Source organism: Heptranchias perlo, chromosome 11 (assembly GCF_035084215.1).
Source record: "Heptranchias perlo isolate sHepPer1 chromosome 11, sHepPer1.hap1, whole genome shotgun sequence".
NCBI classification, from domain to species: domain Eukaryota; kingdom Metazoa; phylum Chordata; class Chondrichthyes; order Hexanchiformes; family Hexanchidae; genus Heptranchias; species Heptranchias perlo.
Genome location: NC_090335.1, coordinates 14,143,080 through 14,156,965, shown reverse-complemented (window position 1 = coordinate 14,156,965; position 13,886 = coordinate 14,143,080). Strand labels below are relative to the sequence as shown.

General features: G+C 45.7%; 1 protein-coding gene across 2 annotated transcripts in view; it reads right to left on the bottom strand.

Moving 5' to 3' along the window:
* Positions 1 to 11,331, bottom strand: part of LOC137327110 (uncharacterized) — a 35,959-nt gene extending 24,628 nt beyond the window's left edge. The window contains exons 1-2 of one of the 2 annotated variants that reach the window (XR_010964355.1): positions 11,003 to 11,323; positions 829 to 1,021 (exon numbers count right to left, since the gene is read on the bottom strand). The gene's annotated coding sequence lies outside the window, so the exon portion shown is untranslated. Of the gene's footprint in view, positions 1 to 828; positions 1,022 to 11,002 lie in introns of both variants that reach the window. The other variant, XM_067992567.1, reaches the window with a different exon arrangement.
* Positions 11,332 to 13,886: the final 2,555 nt, after the last annotated feature.

Genomic DNA, 13,886 nt, shown 5'->3' with positions numbered 1-13,886 from the left:
AAGATCATGGGATGCATGGGAATGTCCGATTTCAATAGGGATACCTAATATTTATTTTACTTCCGGATTTCGCGTCTCCATTGCATTTGGGCAGGCGGAATGAGCACCCACATGACATGATTTCACCTCGATTATTTAAAGGGCCAATGCAAAGATGGGATTTGGAGGAGTTGGGAACATTTTAAGAGAGTGAAAAATTCACAGGTGGCATCAGAATGGTCAAAGGCTGTGCCCTGCTTCAATGAGGCCACACTTGATGTACACTCAGAAGGAGCACGAGCAGAGAGTGGTTGTAGGGACAGCAGTGGAGAGTCCACGTCGGAGGGTGCACTCGTCTCCAAGCTCTGTTCAGCTGGACTCAGACGCTGAACCCTAGGGGCCATCAATGAAAAGGAGAATGATCGAGGGTCAGCAGCAAATGTGCGAGGTGCTGGAAGTCGTGCCAGGCACACTCCACAATAGCAGAGAGGACGGAGGAGTCCACATTTGTGGATTGATGTTGCAGGCCATTGTGAGAATGTCTTCCATGGACGGAGTGGCCTCCTCTGTGGAACTTCAATCATAGAACACGAATCAATCACTGTAGACCATGACCATGGCCATGTAGACTTTGGAAGCCAACATTTCTGCCGCCTTAAACAGGATGATAGATACCTTATCCGTGGCCTTACAAGGTGTCACTGATCTGCTCCAAGCTGCTCCCTCGCAGAGTGGGGGAGTGATGTGCTGCTGGCCCAGGAGAGGGATGATGGTGAAAGGGGATATGGAAGTGGGGACTCCACTCAAAGTGCTCCCATGTCTCACCCATTGCCCCCCCTCAACCAATACCTGCAATGCTGCCTCCTCTCCCGATGGCCGAGTCTACCCTTGCACAGGTGCAGGTGGAGCATTCTTTGACGGGGCCCTCACGGGCTCCAACACCCAGAGGTCGTCGGCCAAGAGCATTTCAGCAGTCAGAGCAGATATCTGAGCAGCCTGTCTCTACCTCCGCTGCAGCCACAGAGGATGCACCACGTAGGAGCTGTAGGGAAAGGAAGAGAAAAGACTTGTAATTCACTGAGGGTATGAACATGGGTGTTTGTGAAAAGGTTGTGTTATTAAGGTTCATTTAGTTATTTATTCACATAATATTTATTAATTTGCACCACTTCCCCGTGTTGCCCATTCTTGCCTGGCTGAGTGGCAACTTGGGTTTTCAGTTGCTTGGTGATGAATGTGAGGACATGAATTGACTGAGACCAATTGGGGGATGTGCATTGGGTGGATGGATGGTTACAGGACTGCTTTGTGTCAGTGGGATTTGGGGGAGGAGAGGGGGTGGGGGATGTGATTGGTCCAGTGTGAGTGACTAACTGAACCTTCGAGCTGTTAGGGCATCCCTGGCATGCCGAGCAGCAATGTGAGCGGCTGGTCTGGAATTGGGTGCTCCACCTTCATCTTCCTCCTCCTCCTCCTCCTCCTCTTCGTTGGACTCACCATCGGATGATGAGTGACGAGCGGCTTCTTCCTCCTCCACCTCTAATCCTCTCTGCTGCACAATGTTGCACAGGACACAGCACACCACGATTATCCTAGACACTCTCACTAGCGAGTACTGAAGGGCAACTCCAGACCTGTCCAGGCACCTGAAACGCATCTTGAACATGATGGCGTGTTTGATGACACATCTGGTTGTCATATGGCTCTCATTGTTCCTCTCTTGGGCTTCTTTGGTGGGGTTCTTCACAGGTGCCATCAGCCAAGTTTGCAATTGTCTCCTGGAAGCCACCCCTTAAATCTGCTTCCAGGTATGAACAGGTCGGGGACGTTGGACTGATTCAGGATGAAAGCATCATGGCAGCTCCCAGGGAATCTGGCCCACACCTGCATGAACCTTTTCTCGTGGTTGAACATTGATGGACTGAAATCCCTTGTGGTTGACGAATGCTCCTGGTTGATCTGGGAGTGCTCGGATTGTCAGGTGTGGGCAATCGATGGCCCCCTGTACCTGTGGGAAGCCTTCCAGAGAGGCGAATCCGAGTGCCCGCTCATTCTGGCTATTGTCACCACAGGGGAAGTTTACATACCTCCCAGCCCTGGCAAACAATCCATCAGTCACTTGCCTTATGCATTTATGTACAGCCGACTGGGAGACCCTCGAAATGTCTCCGGTAGATTCCTGGAAGGTGTCAGAGGCAAAGAAATTGAGGGCGGTGGTGACTTTCACAGCGACAGGTAATGTGTGGCCACCAGGTCCAGCAGGGAACAGCTCTTCTTCTAGGAGGCTACAGATGTCGGTGACCACCTGACGTGACAATCTCAGCCTTTGGACGCACAGCTCCTTCAAGAGGTCAGGAAGCTGAGCCTCTGTCTGTAGACCCTGTTATGTGGGTAGTGCCTCCTGCAAACTCGACCTCTCCATTGCTCCCCTCTCTGTTGCTCTCCTCTCTGTCGGTCCCCCCTCTGTTGCTCTCCTCTCTGTTGCTCCCCTGTCTGTTGCTCCCCTCTCTGTTGCTCGCCTCTCTGTTGCTCCCCTCTTTGTTTCATCCCTCTCTGTTGCTCCCCTCTCTGTTTCTCCCCTCTCTGTTGCTCCCCTCTCTGTTTCTCCCCTCTCTGTTGCTCCCCTCTCTGTTGCTCTCCTCTCTGTTGCTCCCCTCTTTGTTTCATCCCTCTCTGTTGCTTCCCTCTCTGTTATTCTCCTCTCTGTTACTCCCCTCTCTGTTGCTCCCCTCTCTGTTGCTCCCCTCTCTGTTACTCCCCTCTCTGTTGCTCCCCTCTCTGTTTCTCTCCTCTCTGTTACTCCCCTCTCTGTTACTCCCCTCTCTGTTACTCTCCTCTCTGTTACTCCCCTCTCTGTTGCTCTCCTCTCTATTGTCTACCTGCAGCTCCCTCCACCCCATGCCCTTGCTGCTGAAGTTGCTGATTGTATTCTCGTCTTCTGTCCAATCTAAAGCAGCCCTGACTCCACCCATCCTGATGTTCTCTGTGTGAACACCTCCAAACTGTACAAATAAGTCTCTCACAACATCTGAGAAACTCGCTGTGTGCACTGAGCCTTTATTCATATTGGGATACCTGACCTTTAACCATCCCATGAAGTGCCGCTCAATCTCACCTCCATTTTATTGGCGAGTTTCCCAAGTTGGGAAACTTGTGCAGGAGGCGTTAATTTCAAATCGCTGCCAAAATCTCCGGAAAGAAACTTCATTTAAATATGAAATTGACAGACCCGCCTCTCCCGAGTGGGTTACTCGGACGCCCCGATATCCGCTGTGGTTAGACCTGAAATAGGCGCATTTGTGGCGGGTTGGGGCCGGGTTACGCAAAATTGATGATTTAACTACCTCCCCGCGACCCTCTCACCCGTCGTGGGGATTTAAAATTCCCTCTTCGTGCCTGTGCAAACTCTTTACTGCAACGATCCAGAATGAATCCCTTTGCTCTGCATTTTCCCCATAGCCCTGGATCATCCTCTGCACCAAAATTTATATTAAATTATATTAAGAGCTTATGACTGTCACGGAAAAACAAATACTGCAGAAAGCCTAGAGGAGTATAGAAAGTACAGGGATGACGTAAAAAAGGAAATAAGGAAAGCAAAGAGAGGGCATGAAAAAATATTAGCTGGTAAGATTAAAGAAAATCCAAAGATGTTTTATCAGTACATTAAGAACAAGAGGATAGCTAAGGAAAAGGTGGGACCTATCAGGGATGATAAGGGTAACTTGTGTGTAGAAGCAGAGGATGTGGGTAGAGTTTTAAATGAATATTTTGTCTCCGTATTCACAAATGAAAGGGATGATCCGCATGTAATAGTTAAAGAGGAAAGGTGTGAAATATTGGATAAAGTAAACATAACGAGAGAGGAAGTACTAGAGGGAGTGGAATCCTTGAAAGTTGATAAGTCACTAGGGCCGGATGGATTGTTTCCTAGGCTATTGAAGGAAGCCAGTAAGGAAATAGCGGATGCTCTGGGGATCATTTTCCAATCCTCACTAGATACAGGAGAGGTACCGGGGGATTGGAAGACTGCAAACGTAGTACCGTTGTTTAAAAAGGGCACGAGGGACAGGCCGAACAATTATAGGTCACTCAGTCTTACCTCGGTGGTGGGCAAACTATTAGAATCAACACTGAGAGATAGGATAAACTGTCACTTGGAAAGGCATGGTTTAATCAGGGATAGTCAGCAATGATTTGTTCAGGGAAGGTCATGCCGTACAAATCTGATTGAATTCTTTGAGGAAGGACAAGGAGGATTGATGAGGGTGGTGCAGTGGATGTTGTCTACATGGATTTTAGTAAGGCATTTGACAAGGTCCCACATGGCGGACTGCTCAGAAAGGTAAAAGCCCATGGGATACAGGGAAATGTGGCGAATTGGATCCAAAATTGGCTCAGTAAGCGGAAACAAAGGGTAAGAGTCGATGGATGTCTTTGCGAATGGAAATCCGTTTCCAGTGGTGTGCCACAGGGCTCAGTGTTGGGTTCCTTGCTGTTTGTGGTATATATTAATGATTTGGACTTGAATGTAGGGGGCATGATTGGCAAATTTGCAGACGACACAAAAATTGGCTGTGTAGTTGATAGTGAAGAGGATATCTGTAGACTCCAAGAAGATGTCAATGGGTTGGTGGAGTGGGTGGAAAAGTGGCAAATGGAGTTCAACCCAGAGAAGTGTGAGGTAATGCACTTAAGGAGGGCAAACAGTAAAAGGGAATACGCAGTAAACAGGAATATATTGAGAGGGGTGGAGGAAGTGAGAGACCTTGGAGTGCATGTGCACAGGTCCCTGAAGGTGGCAGTGCAGGTAGATAAGGTTGTGAAGAAGGCATATGGAATGCTCTCCGTTATTAGCCGAGGTACAGAATACAAAAGCAGGGATGTAATGATGGAACTGTATAAAACGCTGGTAAGGCCACAGCTGGAGTATTGTGCGCAGTTCTGGTCACCACATTACAGGAAGGACGTAATTTCTCTGGAGAGAGTGCAGAGAAGATTTACAAGAATGTTGCCAGGGCTTGAAAATTGCAGCTATGAGGAGAGATTGGATAGACTGGGGTTGTTTTCCTTGGAGCAGAGGAGGCTGAGGGGAGACTTGATTGAGGTGTACAAAATTATGAGGGGCCCAGATAGAGTAAACAGGAAGTACCTGTTTCCCCCAGCAAAGAGTTCAAGAACTAGAGGACATAGATTTAAGCTGATTGGCGGAAGGATTAGAGGGGACATGAGGAAAAACTTTTTTACCCAGAGGGTGGTGGGTGTATGGAATTCCCTGCCCGAATTGGTGGTAGAGGCAGGGACCCTCAACTCCTTTAAAAAGTATCTGGACCTGCACCAAAGTGCTGTAAGCTGCAGGGCTACGGACCGGGTGCTGGAAGGTGGGATTAGAATGGGCACCTGGTTGTTCTTTGAGCTGGCGCGGACACGATGGGCCGAATGGCCCCCTTCTGTGCTGTATCTTTTCTATAGTTCTATGGTTCTATATTGACTTTTCCCTTAAAAGATGCCTCAACTACTGCCTGTTGGGATTGCACTGGGTAGAAGGCACATGTCCTTTCTTGCTTGGCGAAGCCCTCTCCTTGTGGAGATTATTCCTTTCCTTTCTCTGCCACATCTGAACCGTGACTTTTGTGTAACCTCTTCCAACTTTTTAGTTGGCTCCTGACCTGATTCCTTGATTTGGATGGCTGTGTCGTGTGTTTGCTCCGATTTTACTCGCAGCTTCTGGGATTGGTTTTATTGTAATCAGTGTGCTTTTGGATGAGTCTAATTCCCGGTGTTCAGCCAATTCTGGGAGCTTCCAGACAAATGATGACAACTTGGCCTTGTTTAGATCAGATTATGCTTGGGCACAAAGCATCACCATTTCATTGTATTTTTCTGATCTTGTTCTGCTTCTCAGCTCAAATGTAAAAGCTTTATGTCTACGTCCTCCTTCCTTCCCCATGAATGAAAAAGATAACCTGTGTATCATCACCCTCTTTGTAGAGCTTTGTCGAAATTGGCAAACCATTTCTTCCTTTCCGGCCCCAGTATTGGCTTACTAAAACTGAAACTTTCTGATGGATCAAATTCATACAGAAGGAAAGAACTTTCATTTATATAGCGCCTTTCACAACCTCAGGACGTCCCAAAGTGCTTTACAACCAATGAAGCACTTTGCAGTCTGGTTACTGTTCTAATGTAGAAAACGTGCAGCCAATTTGTAAACAGTAAGATCCTGCAAACGGCAAAGAAATAAATAACCAGCAGTTGGTGGAAGGTATATATCAGCCAGGACACTAGGGAGAACTCTGCTCCTCTTCTTCAAATAGTTCTATGAGATCTTTTACATACACTTGAGAGGGCAGATAGGGCCTCGGTTTAACACCTCATCCAAAAGATGGCACCTCTGACAGTGCAGCACTCCCTCGGTATTAGACTGGACTGTCAGCAGAGATTATACACTACAAGTCTTTGGAGTGGGACTTGAACCCACAACCATCTGACTCAGAGGTTAGAGTCCGACCCGCTGAGCCACCTCAAATTGATATAATGCTGCATATACTATGGCACTTCACTGGTTAATGCAGGGCCCATTTCACTTTCTGACACCATGAGGTAGATTTTGGTCTTTACCTGCTGGGCTTTAAGCATCACCTGAGTGGAGAGGAAGAAAGAAAAAATGGCAGGGAGGGTCACACGCTGGAAACAGAACCCACCGCTCCACCACCCTCCCTCCCCCTCCAGATTTTCTTTCCATTGAAACGAATGGGAGGTAAATTGATGGGTTCATAAGAATGTAAGAAATAGGAGCAGGAGTAGGCCATACGTCCCCTCGAGTCTGCTCCACCATTCGATCAGATCACGGTTGATCTTCGACCTCAACTCCACTTTCCTGCCCAATCGCCAAATCCCTTGATTCCCTTAGAGTCCAAAAATCTATCTATCTCAGCCTTGAATATACTCAACGACTGAGCATCCACAGCCCTCCGAGGTAGAGAATTCCAAAGATTCACAACCCTCTGAGTGAAGAAATTCCTCCTCATCTCAGTCTTAAATGGCCGACCCCTTATCCTGAGTCTATGCCCCCTAATTCTAGATTCTCCAGCCCGGGGAAACAGCTTCTCAGCGTCTACCCTGTCAAGTCCCCTCAGAATCTTATATGTTTCAATGAGATCACCTCTCATTCTTCTAAACTCCAGAGAGTATAGCTTCTATTGGGGCCATTTGATCCCATTGCCAGATTTTCCTTTCTGTGCTCCTTCAGGGCAATGCTTAATGCCAAAGTGTTATAGATGAAAATCTACCCGCTTATCATTTAACTGGACCGAGGCTTTTCCTAGTTTTAAATGGATTTTTTAACAAACAGAACTGCACAATATTTTAATTTCAGTTTTGTGAGAGATTGCTTTAACTGCGTCCGTCGAGATAAATTACAGAGAATTTACAGCACAGACACAGGCCATTCGGCCCAACTGGTCTGTGCTGGTGTTTAAACTCCACACAAGCCTCCTCCCTCAGTAAATACCTCTTCCCACCCTGTCCCCATATCCCTCCATTCCCTTCTCCCTCATGTGTGCATCAAGCCTCCCCTTAAATGTATCAATGCTATCTGATTAAACCACTCCATGTGGCAGTGAGTTCCACATCCTCATCACTGTCTGTGTAAAGAAATTCCTCCTAAATTCTGTATCTGATCTGTTAGTGGCCATCTTATATTTACGTCCCCTTGTTCTGGACTCACCCACAAGTGGAAACAGTTTCTCCACTACCACCCTATCGAACTCATTCATAATTTTAAAGACCTCGATCAGCTCTCCTCTTAGAACGTAAGAACGTAAAAAATAAGAGCAGGAGTAGTCCACACGGCCCGTTCGAGCCTGCTCTGCCATTCAATAAGATCATGGATGATCTTCTACCTCAACTCCACTGTACTGCCCGATCCGCATATCCCTTGATACCCTAAAATCCAATAATCTATCGATCTCAATTTTGAATATGCTCAATGACTGAGCATCCACAGCCCTCCGGGGTAGAGAATTGCAAAGATTTTTTCTCATCTTGGTCTTAAATGGCCAACCTCTTATCCTGAGACTATGCCCCCTAGTTCTAGACTCTCCAGCCAGGGGAAACAACCTCTCAGCATCCACCCTGTCAAGCTCTCTAAGAATTTTATGCGTTTCAATGAGATCACCTCTCATTCTTCTAAACTCCAGAGAATATAGGCCCATTCTACGCAATCTCTCCTCATAGGACAACTCTCTCATTCCAGGAATCAATCTAGTGAACCTTCGTTGCACCGCCTCTAAGGCAAGTATATCCTTCCTTAGGTAAGGAGACCAAAACTGTACCCAGTACTCCAGGTGTGATCTCACCAAAGCTCCATATAATTGCAGCAAGACCACCTTACTCTTATACTCCAATCCCCTTGCAATGAAGGCTAACATACCAATTGCCTTCCTAATTGCTTGCTGTACCTACATGTTAACTTTCTGTGATTCGTGTACAAGGACATCCAAATCCCTCTGAATACCAACATTTCTTAGTCTCTCACCTTTTAAAAAATATTCTGCTTTTTTATTCTTCCTACCAAAGTGAATAACCTCACATTTCCCCACATTATACTCTATCTGCCACCTTCTTGCCCACTCACTTAACCTGTCTTTATCCCTTTGCAGCCTCTTTGTGTCCTCCTCACAGCTTACTTTCCCACCTAGCTTTGCATCATCAGCAAACTTGGATACATAACACTCGGTCCCCTCATCTAAGTCATTAATATAGATTGTAAATAGCTGAGGCCCAAGCACTGATCCTTGCAGCACTTCACTAGTTATAGCCTGTCAACCTGAAAATGACCTGCTTATTCCTACTCTCTGTTTTCTGTCTGTTAGCCAATCCTCAATCCATGTTCATATATTACCCCCAATCCTATGAGCCCTTATCTTGTGTAACAACCTCTTGTGTGGCACCTTATTGAATGCCTTTTGAAAATCCAAATATGCTACATCCATTGCTTCCCTCTCATCTACCCTGCTAGTTACACCATCAAAAAACTCTTAATAGATGTTCAAACACGATCATAAAACCATGTTGACTCTGCTTAATCATATTATGATTTTCTAAGTGCCCTGTTACTACGTCCTTAATAATAGATTCTAGCATTTTTCCCATTACGGATGTGAGGTTAACTAGCACATAGTTCCCTGTTTCTCTCTCCCTATTATCTTGAATAGTGGGGTTACATTTGCTACCTTCCAATCCATGGGGACTGTTCTAGAATCTAGGGAATTCTGGAAGATCAAAACCAATGCATCCACTATCTCTGCAGCCATCTCTTTTAAAGCCCGAGGATGTAGTCCAAGGGATTTGTCAGCTTTTAGTCCCATTAATTTCTCCAGTACTTTTTCTCTACTGATATTAATTATGTTAAGTTCCTCACTCTCATTAGACCCCTAGTTCCCCACTATTTCTGGTATGCTTTCTGTGTCTTCTACTGTGAAGACAGATACAAAATATTCGCTTAACGTCTCTGCCATTTTCTTATTCCCCATTATAATTTCTCCTGTCTCTGCCTCTAAGGGACCCACGTTTACTTTCGCTAATCTCTTCCTTTTTATATACTTGTAGAAGCTCTTACAATCTGTTTTTATATTTCTTGCTAGTTTACTGTCATATTCAATTTTCTCCCTCTTTATTAATTTCTTGGTCATCCTTTGTTGATTTCTAAAACCCTCCCAATCCTCAGGCTGACTATTCTTTTTGGTAACATTGTAAGCATCTCCTTTTAATCTAACACTGGCATCTACCCGACAATGTGGAAAATTGCCCAGGTATGTCCTGTCCACAAAAAGCAGGACAAATCCAATCCGGCCAATTACCGCCCCATCAGTCTACTCTCAATCATCAGCAAAGTGATGGAAGGTGTCGTCAACAGTGCTATCAAGCGGCACTTACTCACCAATAACCTGCTCACCGATGCTCAGTTTGGGTTCCGCCAGGACCACTCGGCTCCAGACTTCATTGCAGCCTTGGTCCAAACATGGACAAAAGAGCTGCATTCCAGAGGTGAGGTGAGAGTGACTGCCCTTGAAATCAAGACAGCATTTGACTGAGTGTGACACCAAGGAGCCCCAGTAAAATTGAAGTCAAAGGGAATCAAGGAGAAAACTGTCCAGTGGCTGGAGTCATACCTAGCACAAAGGAAGATGGTAGTGGTTGTTGGAGGCCAATCATCTCAGCCCCAGGGCACCGCTGCAGGAGTTCCTCAGGGCAGTGTTCTAGGCCCAACCATCTTCAGCTGCTTCATCAATGACCTTCCCTCCATCCTGACGTCAGAAATGGGGATGTTCACTGACGATTGCTCAGTGTTCAGTTCCATTCATCACCCCTCAGATAATGAAGCAGTCCGTGTCCACATGCAGCAAGACCTGGACAACATTCAGGTTTGGGCTGATAAGTGGCAAGTAATATTCGCACCAGACAAGTGTCAGGCAATGACCATCTCCAACAAGAGAGAGTCTAACCACCTCCCCTCGACATTCAACGGCATTACCATCGCCGAATCCCCCACCATCAACATCCTGGGGGTCACCATTGATCAGAAACTTAACTGGACCAGCCACATAAATACTGTGGCTACAAAAGCAGGTCAGAGGCTGGGTATTCTGCAGTGAATGACTCACCTCCTGACTCCCCAAAGCCTTTCCACCATCTACAAGGCACAAGTCAGGAGTGTGATGGAATACTCTCCACTTGCCTGGATGAGTGCAGCTCCAACAACACTCAAGAAGCTTGACACCATCCAGGACAAAGCAGCCCGCTTGATTGGCACCCCATCCACCACCCTAAACATTCACTCACTTCACCACCAGCGCACTGTGGCTGCAGTGTGTACCATCCACAGGATGCACTGCAGCAACTCGCCAAGGCTTCTTCGATAGCACCTCCCAAACCTGCGACCTCTACCACCTAGAAGGACAAGGGCAGCAGGCACGTGGGAACAACACCCCATCTGCACGTTCCTCTCCAAGTCACACACCATCCCGACTTGGAAATATATTGTCGTTCCTGCATCGTTGCTGGGTTTAAGTCCTGGAACTCCCTACATAACAGCACTGTGGGAGAACCTTCACCACACGGACTGCAGCGGTTCAAGAAGGCGGCTCATCACCACCTTCTCAAGGGCAATTAGGGATGGGCAATAAATGCTCTCCTTGCCAGTGACGCCCACATCACATGAATGAATAAAAAAAATATAATCCTTAACTTCTCCAGTTAGCCATGGTTGGATCACTTTTCTCTTATAGTTTTTATTCCTCAAGGGAATGTACGTTTGTTGAGAATTATGAATTATTTCTTTAAATGTTCGCCATTGCTTATCTCCCATCATATCTTTTAATCTAATTTCCCAATCTTCCTTAACCAACTCGCCCCTCATACCTACGTAATTGGCTTTGTTTAAGTTTAAAATCCTACATCACTCTCAAACTCAAAATCAAATTCTATCACTCTACCCTGGAGGATCCTTAACAATAAGATTACTAATTAAACCTGTCTCATTACACAATACTAGATCTAAAATAACCTGTTCCCTGGTTGGTTCCTTGACGTATTGTTCTAGAAATCTGTCTCGAATGCATTCCATGAACTCATCCTCGAAATTATTTTGGCCAATTTGGTTTGCCCAGTCTATGTGAAGACTAAAGTTCCCCAAGATTACTGCGTTACCCTTGCTACATGCTCAAGTCCTCCCTTTTTCAGAGAAGAGTCCCAACCTGCTCAATCTTTCTCAATAGTTACATTCTCTCAATTCTGGTAATATCCTTGTAAATCTTATCTGCACTTTCTCCAGTTCTTCAGTATCCTCAGTATATTCCTTTCTCAGTTATCTGACTCAGGCTTATCTCAAAGTGGAAGTGGCTCATCCTTTAAGATAACAGCAACGTCTCACCACCTCTTTTATCCTGTCAGTCTTTTAAATCCAGAGGTAAAAGGAGAGTGTGCTGTACCACTTAGACAATGTTTGCAGTGATCAATTTCTACAATCATTTTCAGAAAGTGGTTGTTAATATCCCTCATAGGAGACATTTTGGCTAAAATGAAAACTTGTAGCAACCCAAGCTGAACTAGTTAATGGGCTGGATAATAAGAAATGGTATTCAACAAAGGCAATGGCAGCTTTAATGAGCAGAGTTCTCCAATGATTGGTCCTAGGGCTCGTGCTCTTTTTAATATTAATATCGTGAGGAAAATGTCTAACTTTTGCAGGAGGTTATTTCAAGGACTATCATCCATTTCAAAGTGACCAACAGTCACTTGGTTACTTGACAGATGAATGGCAAGTTGAGTTATGCATTGCGAAATGTAAAGTTATGGACGTCAGTGCTCAAAATAGCAGACACTTTGAAGGATGTATCAAACTCATTAAGTAAAGTGCAATAGGAAGAGAGCTTTAGATGCATTTGTTAGCTAAATGTTAAGTTTGTCTCAAACTATTATTGTACGGCAGCATTTCCCAAAGTAAACACAATGTTGGGGAATATAAATAGATCCATAAACCTAAGGAGGGTAATACTAACACTCCATAAGACATTGGTAAGACCATGTTTGGAATACTGTGTCAATGTTTTATTACTGTACTCATTAAAAACAGGGCTGAGTCGCATTGTGCATGATTGTAAAGGATTTTTTTTGGCAGCAACTATTCATGAATAATGTAGTCTCAGTACAGCTGTAAGCATTGTATTTTCCTCATTCTCACATGATTGCTGCCAACAAGTTAAGTAATTCTACGAAAACTAACCTGCTTAGCTACTAAATAAACCGTTTTACCTTTGGGACATTTTACTATGTTAAAGGCACTATATAAATGCAAGTTTTTGTTGTTAAGAAGTCTGGCTTATTCCGCATAGGAGATAAATTGAGTAAAATTGAGCCGAATCCCCCACCATCAACATCCTGGGGGTCACCATTGACCAGAAACTTAACTGGACCAGCCACATAAATACTGTGGCTACAAGAGCAGGTCAGAGGCTGGGTATTCTGCGGCGAGTGACTCACCTCCTGATTCCCCAAAGCCTTTCCACCATCTACAAGGCACAAGTCAGGAGTGTGATGGAATACTCTCCACTTGCCTGGATGAGTGCAGCTCCAACAACGCTCAAGAAGCTCGACACCATCCAGGACAAAGCAGCCCGCTTGATTGGCACCCCATCCACCACCCTGAACATTCACTCCCTTCACCACTGGCGCACTGTGGCTGCAGTGTGTACCATCCACAGGATGCACTGCAGCAACTCGCCAAGGCTTCTTCGACAGCACCTCCCAAACCCGCGACCTCTACCACCTAGAAGGACAAGAGCAGCAGGCACATGGGAACAACACCACCTGCACGTTCCCCTCCAAGTCACACACCATCCTGACTGGGAAATATATCGCCGTTCCTTCATCGTCGCTGGGTCAAAATCCTGGAACTCCCTCCCTAACAGCACTGTGGGAGAACCTTCACCACACGGACTGCAGCGGTTCAAGAAGGCAGCTCACCACCACCTTCTCAAGGGCAATTAGGGATGGGCAATAAATGCTGGCCTCGCCAGCGACGTCCACATCCCATGAACAAATAAAAAAGAATTGACTTGTTGACTTTTCCTATTTTTTCCTAAAATAGTTTTGCCGACAAGCAGACGGTCATTATGGATCAACCTGCTCTTGTAATCAGACTAATTAGCATTACTTAATTACAATATGATTGCGGAACGACGAATTTGCATTCAGATTGCAACAGATCTCCTTAGAATATGGTTTAAAGCCAAGCATGGTCAATATCCCATCTCGCATAGCCCGCATTAAGCTCTCGAGCATCTTAGCAAGAGGGCAGATGTTAATAGGAGGGGGGCGAAGTTGTGTCTCAGTGTGTGTGAACA